We start from the raw sequence: 12,556 nt of genomic DNA on the forward strand, positions 1-12,556 counted from the left end.
TAAGTTGTTTTGAAGATTGAATGAAAAAAATAAACATGCAAGAATAGCTTGAAAATCCCTTAAGAAGAAGAGGAATAAAGGGGAACTAGCCCTACTAGACATTAAAATACACTATTAAGTTCTCTTTTTAAAATGTGATACTGGGATATAATAGACAGACATACCAACGAAACACAATAGAGAGCCTAGGAACAAGCTGAAGTGCATGTGGAAACTTAGCATATGTAAGACATCAAATCACTGAGGCAGACATGGACATTTAATAATGAATTTGGCACAACTGGATAATCATTTGGAAAAAAAAAAGAAAATTGTATTCATACCTCACATAATGCATCAGAAAGAACTCCAAATGGATCTGAAATGTAAGTATAAACAATGAGAGAGATATGTACAAGAGGAAAACATGGGCACATTTTTTATAAACTTAGAGTGAGGAAAACCTTCATAATTAGACTCAAAATCCAGTAGCAATAATAATAACAAAAAAAAAATGATTGGTAAATTTTACTGAATAGAAACAAATTGCATGACAAATAAACCATAGTAAAATATAAAGAAAATAACACTGTGATAAAATAGTTGAGGTGTCATGGATAAAAGGCCAATTTCCTGGATGCATAAAGAATTCTTTACTGTCAAAGGAAGGAAATATCAAAATCTGACAGAAGAAATGGCATTTAAAAAACATGGGGAAAGCACTCAACTTCACTCATATTCAAAGAAATGCTAATTAAAGCTACCGTGTGATGCAATTTCTTACCTATTAGCTTGTTTGGCACCAATTAAAAAGCTTAAGAACCCACTCTGTCAGTGAGGCTTTGGAGAAAAAGGCACTCACAAATTGCTGGTGCACGTGCAAAATGATACAATCCCTATGGAAGGGAAGTGGCAGTGTCCAACAAAACTCCACACACATTTATCCTTTGATGCAACAATCCACTTCTAGGAATATGTCTGAAGATACACTCCCACAAATAACAAAACCAAGTTACACATGCATCATTATTTATAATAGCAATATATAGAAAACAGCCCAAATAACCATTTATGGGAGACTGAGTACACTGTAGAGCCACGAAACAAGGTACTGTGAAATCACAGAGAGAGAGAGAAAGAAATCAACTGATACAAAGGTTTTTTACAAAGATATGTGGACCAAAAGCCAAACACGGGGTACTATGCTTCCATTTTTTTGGTAAGAAAGACAAGGTAATAAGAATATCTATATATTTGCTTATGTTTGCTAAAAGAAACACAGAAAGAATAAGCAATAAATTTAAGAAAATGGATGGAAATATGGGGAAGGGAGAATGCAGATATGGATAGAGCTATAGATAGAGAAAAAGAGAGAGAGAGAAAGACTAGATATTTATCAAGGATTGAACCAGCCTTAGTTTGTCATGGTGTTATTTTTCCACCATAATGCTTTTTGTTTAATTTGCTATTTTCTGACCATGATTCTCAAATTGCTAATTATCTAGGCTCCTGATTTCTGGCCTGTCTTCCCAGACACCGTAGGACACTTTTCTTTTTATTTGGACTTTAAATATAAGGTCGTAACATTTATTCTTTTCAAGTTGAATTACCCTGCAAAATGACCAAAGCAATTCTCCCTTTTATTTTCAGCTCTTTTCTTGCAGCTTTATAAGTGTTGAGAAACACAGACTTTCTCCTACTGTGAAGTAAAGAAACCTAAAATAGATCTTTTTCAAACCTAGCTATGTTGTGATGGGGGAGAAGCAGGGAGCACCTATATGTTTTTATTGAGTAGTGATAAAAAAACTATACTAAATTGTTGGCTAGGAGACAACATAACTCATTTCCTTTTTTTCCTATGAATATTCCAGGAATATTTCCACATACCCATGGCAAAATGCACTTGGAAATGATCAGTAAATCCAGATATTTGTATGTAAGCTCAAATAATTTTTACTAACTGCTTACATTCTGCAGGCACACTAGCTGTGACAAATTGATGGTCTGGTAGGAAGTACTCTGGGGGAACTTTAAGACTGCTCTCAGGGACAAGGCCTGAATGCAGGATTCTTGACAAATATCCCTTAGCCAGAAAAGGGTGATCAACAGTTTATGTGGTGAGCAGATTCTTAATATTATTAAATTTTTCTCTACCAAGAAACATCTCATGGGGGAAAAATAATGGGCTCTCTGATACAGTTTGGATGTCTGTCCCTGAAATCTCATGTTGAAATGTAATCTCCAGTGTTGGAGGTGGGGCCTGGTGGGAGGTGTTTGGATCATGGGGGCTGATGCCTCATGAATGGCTTGGTGCCATCCTCTTGTTGATACATGAGCTCTCATTGACACAGATCTCATTGTTTAAAAGCATGTGGGACCTCTCCCTTCTTTCTCTCTTATTCCTGCTTTTGCAGTGTGACACGTGCTCCTGCTTCACCTTCCACCATGAGTAAAAGCTCCCTGAGACCTCCCAAGAAGCCGGGCAGATGCAGGCACCATGTGTGTATAGCCTGCAGAGCTGTAAGCCAGTTAAACCTTCTTTTTCTTTCTTTCTTTTTGTTAAGAAATTACCCAGTCTCAGGTATTTCTTTATAGTAATGCAAGAATGGACTAACACAGTCTCCAAACCCTTTAACAAAGTCCTACGTGGTATGGCTCTGCCTATCTCTCTGACACTATCTTGTACCATTCTTTCCCTTGGTCAGTGTGCTCTGGCATGACCGTTTTCTCAAATACATCACATTAATTCATGGTCGGGCACCGTGGCTCTTACCTGTAATCCCAGAACTTTGGGAGGCTGAGGCAGGTGCATCTCTTAAGGCTAGTAGTTCAAGACCAGCCTGGCCCACATGGCAAAACCCGATCTCTACTAAAAATACAAAAATTAGCCAGGCATGGTGGTGCATGTCTGTAATCCCAGCTGCTTGGGAGGCTGAGGCATGAGAATTGCTTGAACCTGGGAGGCGGAGGTTGCAGTGATCTGAGATGGCAACACTGCACTCCAGCTTGGGTGACAGAGTAAGACTATCTCAGAAAACAAAACAAAACAAGACAAAAAAAAATCACCTTAATCCCAACGTCAAGCCTGAGCAACAGGTATTTCCTCTGCCTGAAACGCTCTTCTCACAGACCCCCACATGGATGGAGACTGCTGATTCAAGTGGCAGCTTGGAAGCCTTCACCTTAGAAGCTACCTCATCCCACATCCAGTTACTCCATCACATTTTGTTTTTTCAACTTTCTTATCACTATTTGAAATTATCTTATTTACGCATTTATTTCCTGTTTAAATCCACTTGGGCTGCTACAACAAAAACACCATAAACTGGGTAGCTTATAAAAATCAGAAATTTGTTTCATATAGTCCTCAATGCCGAGAAGTCCAAGATCAGAGAACTAGCATGGTGGGTGTTGGTGAGGGCCCACTTTCTTCATAGGTGGATGTCTTCTCACTGTCACTTCATATGTTAGAAGGAACTACAGTGCTAGCTTTCCCAGGCCTCTTTTACAGGACACAAATTCCATTCATAAGGGCACTTCCCTGCCAAGTCCTCATCTCCCAATACTATCATCTTGGGAATTAGAATTTCAACACTGAATTTTGGAAGGACACAGACATTCAGACCATAGGATCTTCTTATCTATTTTTGACCGGTCCTATTAGATGTAAGCTCCACGGGCATAAGAATCAGACTCATCTTCTTTGCTGTTGGCTAATATGTTGACCTCTAGAGTAGCACAAAGAAGTCTCAGCTCATACTATACAGTAAGCACTTGTTGAATGTATGACTGAATGTATCACAAAATACCAGTCTTTATAAAGGTCTGCAGTAGACAGAATAATATACCCCCTCGGGATGTTCACGCCTTAATCCATAGAACCTCTGAATATGTCATTTTACATGGCAAAAGGTACTTTGCAGATATAATTATATTTTGAGAAATATTATCCTGGATTATCCAAGTACATCCACTCTAATCACAAGGGCTCTTATTAGAGAAAGGCATGAGAGTCAGAGTTGGAGAGAGACTGGAAAATGCTATGCTGTTGGCTCCAATGGTGGAAGAAGTGAGCCAAGGTCATGAGCCAAGGAACGCAAAGAGCCAGTAAAGGCAACTGGACAAGATGAATTCTCCCCTAAAGACTCCAGAGGAATGCAGCCTTGTTATTACCTTGATTTTAGCCAAGACCTGTGTCACACTTTTGACCTCCAAATCTACAATATAAAAATGTATGCTATTTTGAGCCACTAAATTTATGGTAATTTATTATAGCAGCAAGAGGAAACTAATACAAGTGCTATATTGGCTCTTCCCAGTGTATTAGCACCACGTCTACATTAGTGTATGTGCTAGGGTTCCCCAGAGAAACAGAATCATGAGGGCATCTCTCTCTCTCTCTCTCTGTGTGTGTGTGTATGTGTGTGTGTATTACTTCTTTATATGTGTATGTGTATTACTTCTTTATATGTAGAGAGGGACAAAGAGAGAGAGAGAAAAGGAGAGAGGGAGAAAGAAAGAGAGAGAGGGAGACACATCCAGAGAGAGAGAGAGAGAGAGAGAAAAAAAGAAAGACTGAAAGAGAGATATTTATTATTTATTTTAAGGAATTGGCTCACATGATTTTAGAGTCTGGCAAGTCCAAAAAATCTGCAAGGGTAGATTAGCAGGCTGGAGACCTGCAGAAGAACTGATGTTACATTTCATGTTCAAATATAGTCTGGGAGGGGAATTCCCTCTTCCTAGAGGGACCTCACTCAGTCTTTTTCTCTTAAGGCCTTCAATTAATAGGATGAGGCCCACCCACATTACAGATGATTCTTTGCTTTACACACAGTCTACTGACTCAAATGCTAACGTGGTCTAAAAATAATACCTTCAAACAACATCCAGAAGAATATTTGACCAAATTTCTGGGTATCATGGTCTAGCCATGTTGACATATCAAATTAACCATCAGAGCATGTCAGAGAGGTGCTACACAGCTATTATCATCTCAGACATTGTGTTGTTTACTGCTCTGATGTACATTTTTTTTCTTCAAATTCTCAGGAACAAAACGTATTCACAGGAACAAAGCCATAAATACAAGTTATTTAGGCAATATTTTTCCTGCACCGTACCCTCTGCTGAGCTGGTTAGAGCTAGACTAAACTATATATTTTCTATCTCAGGGAATGTGGATAGGTTTCTTCTCAAATGTGGAATGTGAGGAAACATGAGCAATCGCCACCATTCTGTCCACACGTTAACTAGATTCGTATGGTGGGTTTTGCTTGTTTGTTTGTTTCATGCTATCTAGAATAGGTTTATTTTCTGGTAGCAAAATTATCTTGATTTGATTCAGAGAAACAAAACTTACAAGGCTTTACTCTGGTATGAGTTTGAAGATACTGGTCGCCACCATAGGGAGTCTGAGAATGAAATAGACATAGAGGAAGCAGATCAATAGACCATGCATTGTGCACAGCTGAAATCAAGTTCTACCTGAAGCCAATGCTATCCCTGGACTTCTCGGTTATCTACATCAAAAAATTCCCCTTTTGCTTAAGCCAGATTGATTTGAGCTTTTTATCTTTTTCAAGTAAAAGGGCACTAAATGTATTAAAATTAACTTCTGGAATGTTGTATTAGAAACTCTTGAACCTAGAATGTGAAATTTCTGAGAAGAGGAGATAAGTCACCAAAGGTTTCTGGTCAACATCTAAAATAATTATCAGGGCTCCTGACATACACCAAAATGAAGTGGGCTTCAAAAAAGGTGCAGCTCCCTGAAAGGACATCATCCTCAGTACCCAGGTCTTAAGTAGGACAATACTCAAGGGGGGATCCTTCCACAGACCAGAACCAGGAGCTATGGGGAAATAAATGGAAATGGGCAATGATTTAAGAGGTCAGAGCCAAGGTCAGCCACATTGGACTTTGTCTGGCCAGAGCAGTGAGTCATTGCTTTTCCTGCCCATGGGATAGGTGTGTACTATGAAGTAGGATTCATTGTGCATTGTTTTCCATTCCCCCTCATCCTTTCTATATGTGTTTTGGTTATAGGCACTGGGTCCTTCCTCCCCATTGCACAGTGGGTATGTAGGGATGGTTAAACTTACTAGCCATGGATCAGTGAACCATGGGGACCTGTATCCTAATCTCACTGGGTGCACATCCCTCAGAGAGTTTAGACTTGAAGATGGATACATTAATTAAATGAGACCTTGAACTGTCTCCCTTTGAGGTTTTACATTTTGGACAATACAAAGATAATACACGGAGGTTTCATCTGTTGTCCTTGACACTCATTATCTATTCTCTGTTTTTGGAACACAGGGTGCTGACTTCCCCACATTCAGCTTATGTGCTTAGCATGAGGCTAACTCTCTCTCAATCTACGAGGGTTTGGTGTGCGACCAAGGTTAAGTCAACCTGCTTGTTTCACTGCCTGGTCATCGTGTTTGGGTTCATGTCAGGGATATAAGCCAAGTCTGTGCAATCAGAACAATGAGGCACAATTCTGGGACTATTGAATGGGGAAGCAAACTCTCTCTTTTGTGCTGCTGGGGGCCTAAATCTGGCTCACCTATAAATGGAGCCAACTCAGAAGCAGAACCAAGAAATGAATCTGTTGACATCATTTGAACAAGGAATCAAGCTCTTATCTAAACAACTTGCTCTCTCTCTTCAAACAAATATAACTCTAGATATATGTCATACATTACTTAAGTCTTTTTGATGTAAGTTGCCAGTCACCTCCAAAGGTAAAAGTATTCCAACAAATATAAGTCTCTTATCCTATGGGAGTAAATTTTGTTGGGATAAGTAAGATAATGAAGTATTGTTGAACAAAACAAACTCTCTAACCTGCTTTTCTAACTGATTCTTTGTAGTAGGAAATCTTAGTAGCTGCATCTGTCAAGATTTTTCACTGGTGAGGGCTTCACCTGTTCCAGCTCCTGATAAGATTGACTCCCAGCCACTCTTCTTCATCACTTTCACTAGACGACAGTTTATGACAGGCCTTCTAGAAGTAGGTGCTACCATACTAAAGGCTCTTTGCAGGAAATAATCTCTTTGGGTTTGTTTTTTAACCTGTAAGTTGTTCACTAAGAATGTTAAGAAAGGAAGTTTTAATTATTATTAGAATTTTACAGCTGGGGATTATTTAGCACTTATCTAATAATCCAATTAATGATTTACAGATGAGGTTCATTGAAAAAACATAAAAGGGGTATATCAATGAAGATGATGTTCAACTATAAATAATAAAGGCCCAGCATGTAGTAAGCTAAACAAAAGAAAAGTAAACTTTTTACCATCTGGATAGAATACGAAGACCTACAGTTTTGGTGGAGACTGCTTTTTGATTACAAGTAAGCATTCTACCCTACTGTCTTTAAAAAGTTCTTGGACATAGGAACTGATTGTCCAGTTGTACTACACTGCTTAGCTTCCCCAGCATTCAAGTGTGATCAAGAAGACTACGACATTCCCAAAATGATTTGAGCAGAAGTGATGGATGCTTTCAGTCATTAATTATGTGCTTTGATGTTCTCCTTGCTTCCTATTGGCTTCAAATGATAAAGGCTAAAGCAATCTAGAAGCCATGCATTGAGGATGGCAGTGTGCTCAGCCAGTCTGATTCTCTGGCTGATTTTGAGAAGCACAGTCTGCCTTTCCTAACTTGTTTGAACCATCATGTCAAGGGACTCTTTTTATTTCCACAGAAGCATGACCTTTACTATAATTAATAGTGTAATATTAATTACCTTCAATTGTAAAACCTTTTACAAAACTTTTACAAAGGTTTTAGAATTGTGAAACCTTCAATTCTGTTTCTCTACTTTTCTTAGTTTCCATCAAAGACATTTCATGATCCAAAATGCCTACAGAAGTGCCTGCCATTATATGTACATCTTGAGTAGCAGGAAGATGAAGGGACAAATACAAAAGAAATGATGCTTTTTAAAGAGACTTCCCAAAAGTACCTTGCTACACTTCAGTTTACATATTATTGGCAAGAGCATAGTCACTTGGCCTTATTTAGCTGCAAGGGAAATATATCTTCAACTGGGTGGCAAGATGCCCAGCTATAAAAATCAGAGTTGTTTTACTAACAGAGAGGGTGTGTATGGGGAATAAAGTGGCATTTTCTTTTGTAAAGAGGAAATCAGTCTTTAATTTCTTATCAAAAGGAAAAACTTTTAAAAAGCAGCAATGAAGTTCATTATAGACATGTCAGAAATGGAAATTTTTTTCAATCTGCACCATCACAGGGCCAAGATAAAGTTTTTAGAATCTTCATTAAAATTTATACTTCTGGGAGTCATAAGTGCCAGTTTCATTTCCAACATGTGCAATATTGTAAAGTGGACCTGAATAGGCTGTAAAGTGGTTAGGATGTCACTTAGGCCAAATGAAAGCTTTGAGCTTCTCCACATGGACAATGAAAATGAGAGGTGTTTACAAGAGATTTTTGGGTTTTGTTTGACCTTAGTGAAGGGGAGTATGCAACCAAGACCATCACACAGAGCCATCCACCCTGCTTACAGTATTTTGTCTTGTTCTATGAGGATATATCCATGTCAAAATTTTGGCTCAGGTTATGTCCAGTTTTCTTAACCTCTTTCTTCTTCCTTAAGACCTTCTCTGGGGACTTTTCTTGACCTAAACAGGAAGGCCTAGCAAGGTCTTTTGCAAAACTAAGGCAGTATTCAAGGTCTTCATATTGTCATCTTTCCTTAAACTTGATCACAAATTCTTAAGTGTGGCTTGTACACTCATCAGTTTTTTGCAGGTAAGGGAATATTTTGATTTATTCTTCTACTAACATGACTTCTTATCTCTCATCATAAAAGGCAGAAGCATCGTAATTTTTTCATTTTAACTAGAACATTTAAATTTAAATAAAAAGTTTAAATAGAAAATTTTCTTTATATGAGAATCATTTTCTTTATCTGTACAATGACTAATAAAAATATTTTCTGTGACAATTTCTTAACAGTCTCGAATGCAGCCTTTACTTTTATTTTGTCAATAATAATAACAGTTTTTCTTTTCTTTTTTTTTTTTTGGGGGGGTGACATGGAGTCTAGCTCTTGTCGCCCAGGCAGGAGTGCAGTGGCGCGATCTTGGCTCACTACAACGTCCACCTCCCGGGTTCAAGCAATTCTTGTTACTCAGCCTCCCAAGTAGCTGGGATTACAGGCGCCTGCAACCACGTCCGGCTGATATTTTTATTTTTAGTAGAGACGGGGTTTCCCCATGTTGGCCAGGCTGGTCTCGAACTCCCTACCTCAGGTGATCCACCCGCCTCGGCCTCCCAGAGTGCTGGGATTACAGGCGTGAGCCACCGTGCCCGGCCAACAGTTTTTCATGGATAGAGCTCCTGCAGGTGTTCCTCCAGCACTTTGCATTTTTCATCTCATTTAATCTTCACAAGAACCTCACAAAGCATATATTATTTAATCTATTTTATGGATAAGAAAACTGAGAATCAGAAAAAATGGATACTGAGATAAATCCTGTGTTACTGAAGTCTGATGTGCTCCTACCTGTGTTTTTCGAGGCAGTAAGATGGCTGACACTGCTCTGTCCTGCCAAGTCCCTCTGGAATCCCTCTGGCTGTCCAGCTGTCCCTCTCAGCCCATGGCAACTCAGAGTGCAAAGCCATTGTTAATACCTAGTCTTTAATTTTATGTTACTGCAGATTTTAAACTCAGTTCCACTCCACTCCAGCCCACACATTACAGTCATCCTTTTTCCGACAAAGGAGTAAGTAAAGAGCATTCTTACCTGATTGCACCACCTCCCACCCCATGAGGTGCAAACCTCCTGGGCACAGCAGAGACAAACTATTCAGATAAGTAAAGGGTAGCAGGCAACCACACTATTCTGTTTCCCAGGGCTACTTTCCATCCCATGCTGATGCCATAGTCTAGAGCTGTCCTGGTAGGAGTATAAATTTTACTACCCCTTGGAGCTGCCTTGAGAGCTTGTTAAACAAGACAGGAATTAACATTTTTATTCACTATGTCCTCCCTTTGGAAATGCTTTATGGCTGGCTTAGGCATTTTCCCTAGCAACCCATTCTCTATTTTAGGGAAATGGAAATAAAATGCCTGACATTTACTTCATAGAGCAATTCAGAATAATATTAAGGAAAATTTGGAGCCATTTCTCAAACTAGTTGGAAGGAGCATGGAATGGACATAGTTCTCCACTGAGGGATCCTAATGCATGCTTTATCCTGACATTGGTAGAAGAGTAACATGTGGCCACATTCTGTATTCCTCTAAGCAGAGATATCAAAAGGAGATAATCTGGAGAAGAAGAGAAAAAAACTGGTTAACATATAGCAAGAACACACATATTCTCTACTGATGATAAACCTAATTTTTCTTAGGCCTTCGTCAACACTGGCCTGGTTTGGCTACCTTTTCTGGTGGTCTGAGAAACCCTCGACGTTCAAATGACAACACTTTTCCTGGATAGAAAAGGGAGAAAGAAGCTCGAGATATTTTGAGTCAACTTAATTTATAAATTTGCAATAATACTATGATTTTCTATTTTATTCAAGTGCAAAAATATTTCAAATTTTTTTTAAATTAAAGACTTAGAAAAATGAATGAGAGTTATCTAGACAGTATTCAGTAGATCACATATCAGACTACTTTATGGCATTTAATAACCATTAGATGGAAATAAACAACTTAACATCCCTACTTAGATACTTCATAGGCATTGCAAACATAATATGTCCAAAATCCAACTCATGACCTGCCCCACCATGTCTGCTATCCCCATTTCTGCCTCATTCCCTGCCATTGGTCTGGTTGTAGACCCAGAAAACTGGAAATCTCCCTTGATATCCTCCTCTTTCCCATTCCTGGTATTTAAGCCATCATCAAGTTCTTTAATTTGAACTTCAAAACTCTCCTGGAATTTATATACTTTCATCATTTCCATAGGCCAGCCATAGGCGAAGGTGGTCACCTAGACTTCTATAGCATTCTGACTTTCTCTAGCCGTATTTTAAATGGATTATCCATACCACTGTCAAAATAACCTTTGAAAAATACAATTCTGTTTGTGTATTTTCTTTGCTTAAAATCCATCAAAGATTCTCACTACTGTTGGGACAAATGTGAAAGTCTTGTCCCAGCCTTATGGCCCAGAAAGTCATGAAGACCTCACTTATCCCCAAAGCCTTCTCTTAAGCCAGTTTCCTATTGGTTTCTTAGAGTGTTGCTTTTGTGTCTCTCTTTGTGTGTGTGTTTGAGTGTACACTAGTGTGTTTCTGTACTTTATAGACTTGCCATAGTAGGGATACAGAATTATTATTTTTCTTTTTACTCTAGATCTGTGTTTTGCCTTACTGGTTTGTGCCTCAATTCCAGAGAAGCCTTAACGTCACTGAGAGTTAACAACCGCTTGACACCAATCTGATTAACAATCACTCCCTGGCGCCCCACCAAGATCCTGCAGGTCAATGATCCAGCAGCACCACAGTCCAGCCAAGCGGCACACAAGTCATTTTAGCTTCCTCTGTCCAGGGTACACCCTCCTAAGAAGCAACCTTTTTGCCTAGAGTGTTGGCTTCAGGAAAGTCTTATTAGTCATTGCGGTTGCAATTCCTGGGCTGGTTCTTGTTCCTGGGTGCTAAGGGCTGTTTCTCAAGTGTAATGGCCCTCAACCTGTTAAGGAATTCCCCTCCCCCCTTTTTAATATCCTGTCATAAGATTAATAGTTCAAACGTGATGCCACATGCAAACAGCCTGATAAGATCTTACTTAATGAAAAGCAAGCAGAGACTTTCTTCTGTGAGCATATGTCTTTTGAGAAATTCAAAGCAAATTGGAGATAACATGTAAAATATCTCAGGAAAAGAAAAAGTTCTAAATGAGAACATTTATCATCATCATAGATTCATGTGGGCTGTCAAGACACAATAAAGATTTTAACTCATTTTGTCTCAGGCAGCCTTTCCACGAGGACTTTCATTAACAATACTCCCTGCTTGACCTGTTTCTGCTCAGCCACATCTCCTACTGTGGAGGACAGGGTGTGAAATATATCTTTTCAAATGGATGTCATTGATTTTAATATACCTTTAATAATATTGCTGCTCAGTGTTTTAATTACTCATACTTATTGGTACTTCCGCCCTCAGGTGATTTTATCTAATAAATCTGATAAGTACAGTAGACTCTGATACTCGGATATTAGATGAATAGCTCATGCTGTGGGGAGACCATTTCCTCTGTGGTGGACTCAGACATGGGTCAAAGGTGTGCCCTAAAGAGCCCAGAGAAGGGGAAGGCTTTTACATGCTCGGCAACAGCCGGACATTCTTCTCTACTCCAGGCAGCCACACCAGGAGAATCCTTGACAGTGCTGTTTGAATGAGTGCTTCATTTTGCAATCTCTGCCCAGTCTACCCTAATCACAATGTAACACTCCTTCTTTGTGCTTTGCTGGCATTTAGTGCTTATCATTAGTATTCAGCTTTTCATATTTTATTCCAGTTAATCCCATGTGTATGCATTTTTGTCTACTGTTTTGGGTTGAAGTGAGTTCCCCTAAAGTT

The 12,556-nt window shown here is 39.0% G+C and overlaps 1 long non-coding RNA gene across 1 annotated transcript in view; it reads right to left on the bottom strand.

Annotated features, from left to right (window-relative positions):
* The window catches only part of LOC129394962 (uncharacterized), a 39,330-nt gene extending 27,613 nt beyond the window's left edge, over positions 1-11,717 (bottom strand). The window contains exons 1-3 of the long non-coding RNA XR_008622415.2: positions 6,832-11,717; positions 5,342-5,393; positions 324-358 (exon numbers count right to left, since the gene is read on the bottom strand). This is a non-coding gene — a long non-coding RNA (uncharacterized LOC129394962). The remainder of the gene's footprint in view (positions 1-323; positions 359-5,341; positions 5,394-6,831) is intronic.
* Positions 11,718-12,556: the final 839 nt, after the last annotated feature.

Source organism: Pan paniscus, chromosome 22 (assembly GCF_029289425.2).
Source record: "Pan paniscus chromosome 22, NHGRI_mPanPan1-v2.0_pri, whole genome shotgun sequence".
NCBI lineage: Eukaryota > Metazoa > Chordata > Mammalia > Primates > Hominidae > Pan > Pan paniscus.